This window comes from Lolium rigidum, chromosome 7, assembly GCF_022539505.1.
Source record: "Lolium rigidum isolate FL_2022 chromosome 7, APGP_CSIRO_Lrig_0.1, whole genome shotgun sequence".
Classification (NCBI taxonomy): domain Eukaryota; kingdom Viridiplantae; phylum Streptophyta; class Magnoliopsida; order Poales; family Poaceae; genus Lolium; species Lolium rigidum.
Genome location: NC_061514.1, coordinates 14,379,762 through 14,393,759, shown reverse-complemented (window position 1 = coordinate 14,393,759; position 13,998 = coordinate 14,379,762).

Genomic DNA, 13,998 nt, shown 5'->3' with positions numbered 1-13,998 from the left:
CTTATCTCGAAATTTGTCACAAAAGGTCGATGCGTTGCCATCGGCTCATTGAGCGTTGATCCAATTAACAATCGGCAGAATCCGTACGAAGGGAAATCGGCAAAATCAAGTAAGGAAAAGTCTTCTTCATTAATAAGAGAGGATTTTTTACAATGAGGAGCCGATTGCTCAAAGCAAGGAAGGGCAAAAGAAAGAACCGATTTCTCCGGGACTGCTCATCCTACATGAGTAATCCTCGCTAGCATCGTCGTCGGCGTCGCCGTCGGCGCTACTGCCGGAGAATTCCTCGCCGCTGCTACCCCAGCCTTCGGCCGGAGCCTCTTCCTCCTCGTCATCATCATCATCATCCTCGCTGTCCGCCCAGGTGCGGAAGCGCTTCGTCGGCGGGTACCCAGCAGAAGAGGAGGAATCATCTTCCTCCTCCTCCTCTTCTTCCTTGTCATCATCTTCGTCCTCGCTGTCCGCCCACATGCGGGAGCGCTTCTTCGGCGGGAGCTTGGCGGAGGGGGAGGCCTTGGCCTTCGCTACTTCTCCTTCTTTCTTCTCCTTGTCGGAGGAGATGGGGTTCGCCACGGGGTGGAGGTCGTCCTCTTTCTTGTTCTTCGGCGACGATTGGAGGGGGAGGCCGGAGGGGGAAGAGGAAGAGGAAGACATTGCTACAGGGGAAGAGGGTTTTTTGGGCGCTGGTGATAGAACGGAGCAAAGGGATGAAGTGGTGAACCGTTTGGCACAGATAAATAAAGGGAGTGTAGTGGAGATTTGATGCCATGACGGTTCTCGAGGAAGTTATGCCGAAATTACCAATTCGTGCAGAGAAGCCCAGGAGGCGAGGCGAAATGATGGAAGATTCTGCGGCAGATCTGCTCTGCCACGACATGACCCGACGAAAGAAAAGCGTAATGATTTTGGAAATGTCATTTCCAAAACCAGGGGGGCATGTGTTATCACCAGAATTTGACCGAGTCAGAGGTGGGCCGTGATCAAGATGGGCTTAAAGATTATATACGGAAGAAATACGTGATTCGGCCTTACATGCAAAGTATTGGGCTAGTTTGCCCTTGTATCTGTAACATATTAGTTTATGTGTCGGTTAGGAGTTAGAGTTTTACCCGTGCACGGTTAGGTGCACGCTCTGAATTAGAAAGTCCCTTGGACTATAAATATGTATCTAGGGTTTATGGAAAAAACAACAACCAACGTTCAACACAATCAATCTCGGCGCATCGCCAACTCCTTCGTCTCGAGGGTTTCTCCTGGTAAGCACCATGTTGCCTAGATCGCATCTTGCGATCTAGGCAGCATAAGCTTGTCCACGTTGTTCATGCGTTGCTCGTGCTGAAGCCTTTTTGATGGCGAGCAACGTAGTTATCTTAGATGTGTTAGGGTTAGCATTGTTCTTCGTATCATATGCTGTCGTAGTGCAACCCTTCTACATCTAGCCGCCCTTACACCTATCTTAGGTGTAGGGGCGGCACCCGCTTGATCATTGTTTAGTAGATCCGATCCGTTACGGTTGCTCCTTGTTCCTCAAGGATTAGTTTAATATCCGCAATAGTTAGGCCTTACAAAGGGTTGGAGGATCCAGCGGCGTGTAGGGTGTAGTTTGCTAGCCCTAGACGGGATGTTCCGGGGATCAACCTCGTGTTGGTTTTTAGGCCCTGTCTAGGATCGGCTTACGATCACCGTACGCGAGCGCGAGGCCCAATCGTGAGTAGGATGATCCGATTATGCGGTGAAAACCCTAAATCGTCGTAGATCGCATTAGCTTTATCTTGATCAAGCAGGACCACCATATATTCGGACACCTTGTACGAATCATGGGTGGATCGGCTCCTTGAGCCGATTCACAGGATAACCTGAGAGCCGATCGAGGCTCGTATTTAACGTTTACGTGTATGCCCTGCAGGAAACTAAGCGAGGCATCATCCAACACCTTCCTGACCAGGTATAGGTCAGGTGGCACGCCCTTGCGACAGCATCGGACGTGTGACCAGAAGGCTTTGCGGGCCATCGCTCTGAGGGACTGGGGCCAGCCGCAGCCCTAGTTGTTCCCGGCTCTACTGTGTTGCCAGTCGCTGCTCGCCGGTGGGTTTCTGACCGCAACAAACCGCTAACGTGGTGGACAAGCCGGAAGATAAGAAGAACCCTTTCCTTGCTTAAGAGGTTCAATAGTGTTTAGTTTTCCCTTTCTTTTCAACAGGGCCCTCTTTCTTTTGCCCCTTAGTCCCGTGTTTCTTTTATTAATGAGAACTTAAGTTTTGATTCCTTGAAAAGCATTGCAGTAATTCGGAGCACCCAAACCGCATCATCGTAAACCTTGCTTACGCCCCTTGGCGAACGACGGTGCAACGTAGTACGCGGCAAAAGATCGTGCTCCGAAAAAGCCTCTACGAGTGGTAAAGGATGCAAAATAAACAAGGGTGCTAACCTTTCCCTCTGCTATAGATGCCTCTACGAGCGCCGTAAATAGCAAGAGTTTGGAAATACATATAATACAACCCACGTTCGATATTTTACTTATGGAAATATCAATGAACAACGGGCTCATCGGCAGAGTTAATGCTCCCGATATATTCGGGATCTGCTGTCAGAGCATGCATCGGTTGAAAGCAAAGTTGCACATACAACGGGTTTAGCAAGACCTGCAACACGAGCTGATCACTCAAACAATTTGCTGACCAACGAATACATATACGTTTAAACGGGCAATTAAGATTTGCTCCTCCGAAATTTGCCAACGGCATTGACACGGTAAAAGTACATACACATGTATCTACCGAACAAAAAGTTTCAACTATGCAATCCAAACGCCTGGATGAAGTAGCCAAATTACCTATTTACAATAAGAACTTAACCCTGAATTACTCTTGCGGAGTTTTTCTTTCTTCAGGTATCTTCGAATCCTTTTCAAGCTTGTCAACAATTATATTGGCGGGCAACACTACCTTCGGGTACAGCATCTCCAAATCACCAACCGCGTTGGCGATAGTCATCAGATTTGCCGAAGGATAACGTGCAAGGACGAGGGCAAGTGTAAATCTGGCCCCTGCAAAAACCTGAGCTCGCACCAAGTCTCGAATTTTCTTGGTATTCCCAAATTCAGACATCAGAGTCAACAACGTAGGAGGGACCGCGTTCAAGGGGAACATCTTCCTCCAAATTACCCTTAGGGCTTTGTAGCACTTGTCGAAGAAATGGTGGACCTGCTGGACCCGATCTTGGAATTGTGCGACAGCCGAAGCTTTCGAGTGCTCCCTCCAGAAAATTTCCTCGGCTGATGACAGCTGAGTCAATGCGTTCACGCGCTCGTGAATCCGCTTGTTCTCTTCAGCACGGTTCAGGGCTATGACTAGCAAAGGAATCGACGGAAGATCAGGCAATGCGTTTTTTGACAAAGAATAATGAGCACAAGGACCAGGGAACTTACAGTTCAAACTTTCAGTGGCCTTATGCAGTTCAGTAAGAACATAGCGCTCTACGTCGGCTGCAATCTCGCCCTTCTTCTTGACAATGGCAGCCAAGGCATAGGTATTGCGCAGATCCTTTTCCATCTGCGCGATCCGATCCTTCATACGCTGGATTCGATCACCTTCTGAAAGAGCACCCGAAGAATCATCGACAAACGCGAGCACTCGGGAAAACCTGCAAAAAACAGCGTCAAAGGCATGACGGATCGCATCGCTTCAGCATCAGAAGTAACTCCCATCGGGAGAATGCAAGTATAAATGTCATAACAAGGGTACACTAGCAACATTGCTAGCACGGAATTTATTAAAATCACAAGTTTTGCAACAGAACATTGTTTCACGTCAGTTCAAAAAGAAGTTTGTTACAAAAATCAAGGGGCTTGAGTCTGGGTCGATAAACTTGGGCCAGCCGATGTTTTCTTTGATGAAACCAGCTCAAGGAGCTGACGTGCACACTTAAGAGCTGACGTTGTGAAGGTGCTTAAATCAATGAACTTCCCATCTTGATCTTTCGGAAGCTCCCTAGACATCTCCTCAATATCGGCCTTGAAGCCATGACCCATCATAAGTTGGAAGGCTAGGAGGGCACCATAGGTACGTGAAGTACGTTTGAATACCTCGATAACCTCCTTGGTGTCGACTGCGAAGGCATCGATCAGCTGCCCCAGAGTCTTGTTTTGACTGATCTTGGGGAAGATCATCGATTGCATTCGCGCCATGGCACCTTTACCCTTATCAAGGAGCTCCCGTGTAAGATGGTTGCGGCAAGAGTCATTGACACACTGTTTGCCGGAGAGTTGTTTGGAATTTTATCCAAGGCATCGGCAGGGATGTCTGCGGCCTCTGCAAGAGAATGAAATGGGAAAAGTTACTATCAAGGATCGAATTTGCAAAGTGATAATCGACGGGGAAGCATAAAAAGAATTACCAAGCAAAGCCAAGGAAGACTGGCGAAGAAGTTTATCTTTTTCAGTCGCCCGAGCTTCGGCGACCAGCCTAGACGCTCCCTCTTCCTTCAGCTTCTCCTTCAGCCTGCTGAGTTCCTCCTTCAGGGAGTCGGCCTCTTGGCGAGCTGCGGCAGCTATTTTGATTGCGCCTTCCAACTTCGAGGAAGAAGATTTAACTTCCTTCTGCAGCCGAACCTTGTCTGCTTCCAGGGAAGTAAATTGGGAGGCGAAGGCCTCCAAAGAAGATATAACGCCCCGCAGATCCTTAAGGAAAGGGGAAAAACAGATGTTCGACGAAGAATCATTAATCAAGGCACATTCAGGTAAATTCGCGTTGCAATCGAGAAAGACTTACAGGTTTTCCTGAAGGAGGGGTCGTGGCGGCAGCAGTCGAAGGAATATCTTTCCCCTAGAAAGGGAGGAAGCAGTCGATACTTGGGCAGCGGGGGTTGCAGTGGGAGCCGAAGCTTCGGAAGCTGCGACATCCGGCAGAACGGCGCCAGATTTAGCTTTCTTAGACGGAGGCCCGATGAAACCTTCGTCACTACGAAAGGGAATGGTTGGCGATAATTATGAAAGAAATGCGAATGATAAAGGCAAAATACGGATTCTAGGAAAAAGGCGCTTACAGGTCAAAGAGATCATCCTCGTCGGCAAAGCCGCCGGTTGATCTCTTCGCGGGTGAAACTCTGGCCTCCTCCACAGCTGCATTAACAAAGGCATCATGATCGGCGTCGTCATCACGCACTGATCCCGCTGTGTCGCAAGTATCATTAGCTGGGGGAGGAAGATCGGTGTAGATAGCCTTAGAATCTATCGGGTCATCGTGTTCGCTCTTCGAGCTCGTGTACTCGGCAGTATGAAAATCAACATGTTCTGAGGAACCTCTTCCCTCGGAAGTGTCGTTTGGTAAATCATGCAAGTTTTCGGAAACTATGGGGATCTTTCGAAGAAAAGACTAAATTAGAACAATGGTAGTTGTGTCGACAAAGTGGAACAGGGTAATAAGAGTATGAGAAGGAAAATTTACCTCTATCAGCGGATGATCGGCATCAAGAGGAGAATAAGAAGATATCAACGGGATCGAGTCTTCCTCACTAAAGAGAGTGAGGCGACGAACTTCATCAAGCAGCTCCTTTTCCGATAGTTCAGCGATGTTTATCCTGGTTTCATCCCTCGGACCTGAATACAACCACATCGGACGAACCCTGGCCATGACTGGCTGGACTCGACGTTTCAAGAACACCGCGGCCACCTCTGTGTCGATCATGGTTTGGCCATCGGCTTCTTTGATCCGAAGGAATTTGGCAAATAACTCATCGGCTGTTGTCCTTTCATCGGGAGAGAGGATGTTCTTCCAAGAATGCTTAGGCTTGGCTTCAAGGGCGTCGGCAAAGCAAGGAAGCTGGGACTCGGTTGTTGAGGAATCCTTAACATAAAACCATTTCAGTCTCCATCCTTGCACGGATTCCCTCATTGGGAAGCTGAAATAGTTGACTTCTGAACGGACAACAAACCCCACTCCCCCAATGACAAAGGGTCCATTGCTACTACTGTATCTCTTGACGAAGAAAATTTTCTTCCACATCCCAAAGTGAGGCTCGATGCCCAAGAACACTTCGCAAAGGGTGATGAACACAGCAACGTGGAGGATTGAGTTAGGGGTGAGTTGCCACAGTTGGATTTCATAAATCCGCAGAAGACAATGAAGGAACTCGTGAGCAGGAAGCGAGAGACCCCGATACAAGAACGACAGGAACATCACGGTAAAACCAGCAGGAGGATTGGGCCGAGAGATCGCACTCGGGAGAATCACATTCCCCTCATCGGAGGAGATTAGCCCAAGGCTTCGGGCCCTCTTCTCATCACGCTTTGTGATGGAGGATGCTAGCCAGTCTCCGGGTTTGGCTGCGGCTACCGAGCTTGGCGGCGCTGGCGGCGCCGGAGCTGGGAGAGGAACATCTGGCGCGCTTCTCTTTGGAAGATTCGAGGAGGCCTTGGCGGCGGCGCCACCGCTCGTGGAGCTGGCGGTGGCAGCGAGGTTCTTCTTCTTCACCATCGCAAGATCTGGAGAAGGTCTGAAAACGGTGGTGGCGGCGCAGCGGTTGTGAAAAGAGAAAGGTGGAAGAAGAACAGGAGGATGCTACGATGAATATGAGAGAATGCTAAGGATTTTATCCTGAGAGATTTTAAGTAGGGAGGAACTTGAGGATTGCGTGGGCACGTGTCGTTGCTGCCAGTTCATTAAGAGGACCCTTTCTCCATCGTTGATCGCGGAAATCGAGGAGGCGCCTTGGTAATCGTACGAGAAATGCGGATATTACTTAAAAACAGAGCCAGGCAGAGGTAGGATGGGCCCAGCGGGTCGCGTCTTATCAGTCAAAATCAAAGTGTCAATAACGTCATCAGTGACGTCGTGAGGAACGCTCGAGTGGTACAACTTTTTTGCACTCCAGGATCATGCTCGGGGACTTGATTCTGTGTAGGGTGACGTTGTTTTGCCATCGGCAGTTAACCAGCAAAAGTTGGGCACGTTACACATTATCCCTTACGCGCGGAAAACTTATCGAAGCATATAAGCCTTAGTGCAAAAATATCGGATGACCCATGAAGACTTGCAGAAAAACTTTGGCAGAGCGAAACGCTCGAGTGGTACAACTTGAGTCTACGCACGGATTGCAAGCATCCGTACCTAGACTCGGGGGCTACTCCCATCGGGAGCGCTGGACGCGCACCCGATAGAAGAAGATGATGCTGATACAAGATGGACAAAAACAATCAAGGAGAAGAACATTAGGTGGAGGCATGCTTTAGTCTCTACCCGAACTATCTTCGGCTAGACACTCGGGGGCTACTGACGTGGGCGTTACCCTTCGGGTAACCGACATTGCCCTATCCTGTACGATCTAACTAGAGGCCCATGAAGGTACTCGATGGCAAGGCGGGCCACTTGGATGGCGCAGCAGAAGATTCCTTGGCGGGAAACACAAGGAAGGAGCCGAACAAGGAAAGTTTAGAGATAGGACTACTGTAAACCTAGTCGTACTCGGTTAGGTCTCTTGAGACCTGGCCTCTTATATAAAGGCCAGGAGAGGGGCTGCCGAGGGACACGATCAATCTTAGCAATCTTAGCCACCAGAAGTTTAGAGCTAGGTCGCCGCAGCACTTAGCCTCTCGACGAGATCTCAGCCGAACCCTTCGGCACCCCATTGTAACCCAATATTCTCATAATCAAGATCAGACAGACATGACGTAAGGGTTTTACCTCATCGAGGGCCCCGAACCTGGGTAAATCGCTCTCCCCGCTTGTTTGTGGACCGATGTCTCGTGTCAGCTTACAGGATTCCATCAACCCTAAGCCCCAATCGGAGGGCATTGCCGAGGAGCACCCTCGACACAAGCAATAATCAATCTCATTATTGCCGACTCCTAGAGGAGTCGGCCTTCTCCTGCCCGCGCCGCCACAATCCCTAGCCGCCGCCTTCCCAAGCTCTCGCGACGGCGCCCTGCCGCCGGCGCCGCCTCTCTTTCTCTCGCTCGCAGCACTTCCACCCCTACAACCTACGCCCCCGTCCTGGTATAACCCTAGCCTCTACCAATTTGGTCTCAGATTCCTCGGTTGCGATCATGTCGTCGGGCCAGCCCTCCGCCACCATCGCTGCCACCTCCGAGACGCCGCCGGCCTCCACTGCCGCCGCGCACGTGGCGCCGGGCGCCGAGCCGCCCCCCGTCCTCTCTCCGACGGAACTGTCCGCGGCCGTCCGCGACCTCGCCATGGCGATGGCCAACATGCGGACGTTCCTGCAGGTCACACACGGGCTGCCGGCCGCCGTGTCCGCTCCGCCACCATCGTCGCCACCCCCGCTTGCGCGTCACACGCCGCCTCCACCGGCCCCACCCGCAAACCAGGGCGTCCCCATCACCAACATCAAGTGGCCAGCGTCACCATCGCAGCGGCCCTCATGGGTGGACGCGCCGGTCTTCACACCTGCCCCTGCCCAGCCGACCGTGCTTCCACTGGCGGCATACGCTGCGCCCTCGCACGTCGGTGGCTTCAGCGGCTACGGTGATCCCCATGCGGGGGTGATACGTCTCAAATGTATGTATAATTTCTTATGTTCCATGCTACTTTTATGATGATACTCACATGTTTTGTTCACACTTTATGTCATATTTATGCATTTTCCGGAACTAACCTATTGACGAGATGTCGAAGTGCCAGTTCCTGTTTTCTGCTGTTTTTGGTTTCAGAAATCGTAGTAAGGAAATATTCTCGGAATTGGACGAAATCAACGCCCAGTATCTTATAATTCCACGAAGCTTCCAGAACACCGGAGAGGGGCCAGAGGAGAGCCAGGTGGGCCCCACACATGTGGCCGGCGCGGCCCAAGGGGGGGCGTGCCCCCCTGTTGTGTGGCTGCCCCGTAACCCTTCCGACTCCGACTCTTCGCCTATATAAGCCTCCCTGACCTAAATCTTCGAGACGAAAAAGCCACGGTACGAGAAACCTTCCAGAGCCGCCGCCATCGCGAAGCCAAGATCTGGGGGACAGGAGTCTCTGTTCCGGCACGCCGCCGGGACGGGGAAGTGCCCCCGGAAGGCATCTCCATCGACACCACCGCCATCTTCATTACCGCTGCTGTCTCCTATGATGAGGAGGGAGTAGTTCTCCCCCGAGGCTAAGGGCTGTACCGTAGCTATGTGGTTAATCTCTCTCCCATGTACTTCAATACAATGATCTCATGAGTTGCTTTGCATGATTGAGATCCATATGATGAGCTTTGTGATCTAGTTGAATATCATCTATGTGCTACTCTAGTGATGTTATTAAAGTATTCTATTCCTCCTTCATGATGTAATGGTGACAGTGTGTGCATCATGTAGTACTTGGCATAGGTTATGATTGTGATCTCTTGTAGATTATGAAGTTAACTATTACTATGATAGTATTGATGCGATCTATTCCTCCTTCCATAGTCTGTCGGTGACAGTGTGCATGCTATGTTAGTACTCGGTATAATTGCGTTGGTCTATCATGCACTCTAAGGTTATTTAAATATGAACATCGAATGTTGTGGAGCTTGTTAACTCCGGCATTGAGGTGCTCTTGTAGCCCTACACAATTAATGGTGTTCATCATCCAACAAGAGAGTGTAGAGTGGTTTTATTATGTGATCAATGTTGAGAGTGTCCACTAGTGAAAGTATGATCCCTAGGCCTTGTTTCCAAATACCGCAATCACCGCTTATTTACTCGTTTTACCGCATCTTTACTTCCTGCAATATTACTACCATCAACCGCACGCCAGCAAGCTATTTTCTCGGCGCCGTTACTACTGCTCATATTCATTCATACCACTTGTATTTCACTATCTCTTCGCCGAACTAGTGCACCTATACATCCGACAAGTGTATTAGGTGTGTTGGGGACACAAGAGACTTCTTGTATCGTGATTGCGGGGTTGCTTGAGAGGGATATCTTTGTCCTCTACCTCCCTGAGTTCGATAAACCTTGGGTGATTCACTTAAGGGAAACTTGCTGTTGTTCTACAAACCTCTGCTCTTGGAGGCCCAACACTATCTACAGGAATAGAAGCGTGCGTAGACATCAAGTTATTTTCTGGCGCCGTTGCCGGGGAGGTAAGGTAAAAGGTATTCACATCCTCCGACTACTATGCTATTTCCTAGCATTGTTGCCGGTGTGTGAGTGCTCGAAGCTATTTCCTTTAGATCCTGCAATTGCATCTTTTTGTTTCTTGTTCACTAGTTAGGCATAATGGAAAATAACAATGAGCTTCTTATTCTATTTCCTGAGTTAAGACATGGATTGTTTGATGCAAAAATTAAAAAACCTATGGAACCTTATTTGCATGCTGGTAGTAATATTAGTATGAACACTTTGAACACCATTGTTGATAATGATATAGAAAGTTCTAAGCTTGGGGAAGCTGGTTTTGATGAGCATGACATTTTTAGTCCCCCAAGCATTGAGGAGAAAATTTACTTTGATGATACTTTGCCTCCTATTTATGATGATTATAATGATAGTGGTCTTTTGGTGCCGCCTACTATGGAGGATAAATTTAATTATGATTACAATATGCCTCCTATATTTGATGATAGCTACTTTGTTGAATTTGCTCCCACTACAATTAATAAGAATGACTATGCTTATGTTGGGAGTAGTAATTATTTTATGCATGAGACTCATGATAAGAATGCTTTGTGTGATAGTTATATTGTTGAGTTTGCTCATGATGCTACTGAAAGTTATTATGAGAGAGGAAAATATGGTTGTAGAAATTTTCATGTTACTAAAGCACCTCTCTACATGCTGAAAATTTTGAAGTTACTCGTGTTTTATCTTCCTATGCTTGTCACTTTGCTCCTCGTGAATTTATTTGTGTACAAGATTCCTTTTCATAGGAAGTGGGTTAGGCTTAAATTTGTTTCATACTTGCTTTTTGATGCTCTCTTTTGCTTCAACTACTATTTCTTGAGAGTGCTTCATTAAAATTGCTGAGCCCATCTTAATGGCTATAAAGAAAGCACTTCTTGGGAGATAACCCATGTTTTTATTTTACTAAAGCAATTTTGTTTTATATTTGAGTCTTGGAAGTTGTTACTACTGTAGCAACCTCTCCTTATCTTTATTTTATTGCATTGTTGTGCCAAGTAAAGTCTTTGATAGTAAGGTTGATACTAGATTTGGATTGCTGCGCAGAAACGCATTTCTTGTCGTCACAAATTTGGGCAGGGTTCTCTGTAGGTAACTCAGAAAAATCTGCCAATTTACGTGCGTGATCCTCAGATATGTACGCAACTTTCATTCAATTTGAGCATTTTCATCTGAGCAAGTCTGGTGCCTCTAAAAAATTCGTATTTACGGACTGTTCTGTTTTGACAGATTCTGCCTTTTTAATTCACATTGCCTCTTTTGCTATGTTGAATGGATTTATTTGTTCCATTAACTTTCAGTAGCTTTGGGCAATGTCCAGAAGTGTTAAGAATGATTGTGTCACCTCTGAACATGTGAATTTTTGATTATGCACTAACTCTCTAATGAGTTTGTTTTGAGTTTGGTGTGGAGGAAGTTTTCAAGGGTCAAGAGAGGAGGATGATACAATATGATCAAGAAGAGCGAAAATTCTAAGCTTGGGGATGCCCCCGTGGATCATCCCTGCATATTTCTAGAGGACTCAAGCATCTAAGCTTGGGGATGCCCAAGGCATCCCCTTCTTCATCGACAACTTATCAGGTCACCTCTAGTGAAACTATATTTTTATTCCGTCACATCTTATGTGCTTTACTTGGAGCATCTATGTACTTTTATTTTCGTTTTGTTATCTTAGTTCTCTGAATAAATTGGATCATACCTTGTTTGGGAGAGAGACACGCTCCGCTGTTTCGTATGAACACATATGTTCTTAGCTTTATTCTTAATGTTCATGGCGGAGGTTGAAACTGCTTCGTTCATTGTTATATGGTTGGAAACAGAAAATGATGCATGTGGTAATTGGTATAATGTCTTGAATAAATTGATACTTGGCAATTGTTGTGCTCATATAGATCATGTTTAAGCTCTTCCATCATGTACCTTGTACCCATTAATGAAGAACTACATAGAGCTTGTTAAAATTTGGTTTGCATGATTGGTTTCTCTAGAGTCTAGATATTTTCTGGTTAAGGTGTTTGAACAACAAGGAGACGATGTAAAGTCTTATAATACTTACAATATGTTCATATGTGAGCTTTGCTGCACCTTTTATACTTGAGTTTGCTTCAAACAACCTTGCTAGCCTAGCCTTGTATTGAGAGGAATTCTTCTCGTGCATCCAAATCCTTGAGCCAAAAACTATGTCATTTGTGTCCACCATACCTACCTACTACATGGTATTTCTCTGCCATTCCAAAGTACATTACTTGAGTGCTACCTTCTAAAATTCTATTCTTTGCCTTTACAATATATAGCTCATGGGAAAATAGCCTTAAAAACTATTGTGGTGAAGAATATGTAGCTATGTATCTTATTTCTTATAAGTTGCTTGTTGAGCGGTAACCATGTTTCTGGGGACGCCACCAACTATTACACCTTTGTTGAATATCATGTGAGTTGCTATGCATGTTCGTCTTGTCTCGAAGTAAGGGTGATTTATCATGATCAAATGGTTTGAGTATGCATATTGTTAGAGAAGAACATTGGGCCGCTAACTAAAGCCATGAATCATGGTGGAAGTTTCAGTTTGGACATCAATCCTCAATCTCTTATGAGAATATTATCTCGTTGTTGAATGCTTATGCATTAAAGAGGAGTCCATTATCTGTTGTCTATGTTGTCCCGGTATGGATGTCTAAGTTGAGAATAATCAAAAAGCGAGAAATCCAATGCGAACTTTCTCCTTAGACCTTTGTACAGTCGGCATAGAGGTACCCCTTTATGACACTTGGTTAAAACATATGCTATGCAATGATAATCCATGTAAATCCAAGCTAATTAGGACAAGGTGCGAGCACTATTGGTAATCTATGCATGAGGCTTGCAACGTATAGGATATCTTATACATAACACATATGATTTATTACTACCGTTGACAAAATTGTTTCTATGTTTTCAAAATGAAAAGCTCTAGCACAAAAATAGTAATCCATGCTTCCCTCGCGAAGGGCCTTTCTTTTACTTTATTGTTGAGTCAGCTTACCTACTTCTTTCTATCTTAGAAGCAAACACTTGTATCAACTGTGTGCATTGATTCTTACATGTTTACCTATTGCACTTGTTATATTACTTTGTGTTGACAATTATCCATGAGATAAACATGTTGAAGTTGAAAGCAACCGCTGAAACTTATATCTTCCTTTGTGTTGCTTCAAAGCTTTTTACTAAGAATCTATTGCTCTATGAGTTAACTCTTATGCAAGTCTTATTGATACTTGTCTTCAAAGTATTATTCATGAAAAGTCTTTGCTATATGATTCATTTGTTTACTCATTGTCTTTACCATTGCTTCGAATCGCTGCATTCATCTCATATGCTTTACAATAGTATTGATCAAGATTATGATAGCATGTCACTTCATAAATTATCTTTGTTATCGTTTACCTACTCGAGGGCGAGTAGGAACTAAGCTTGGGGATGCTTGATACGTCTCAAACGTATCTATAATTTCTTATGTTCCATGCTACTTTTATGATGATACTCACATGTTTTGTTCACACTTTATGTCATATTTATGCATTTTCCGGAACTAACCTATTGACGAGATGCCGAAGTGCCAGTTCCTGTTTTCTGCTGTTTTTGGTTTCAGAAATCCTAGTAAGAAAATATTCTTCGAATTGGACGAAATCAACGCCCAGTATCTTATAATTCCACGAAGCTTCCAGAACACCGGAGAGGGGCCAGAGGAGAGCCAGGTGGGCCCCACACATGTGGCCGGCGCGGCCCAAGGGGGGCTTGCCCCCCTGTTGTGTGGCTGCCCCGTAACCCTTCCGACTCCGACTCTTCGCCTATATAAGCCTCCCTGAGCTAAATCTTCGAGACGAAAAAGCCACGGTACGAGAAACCTTCCAGAGCCGCCGCCATCGCGA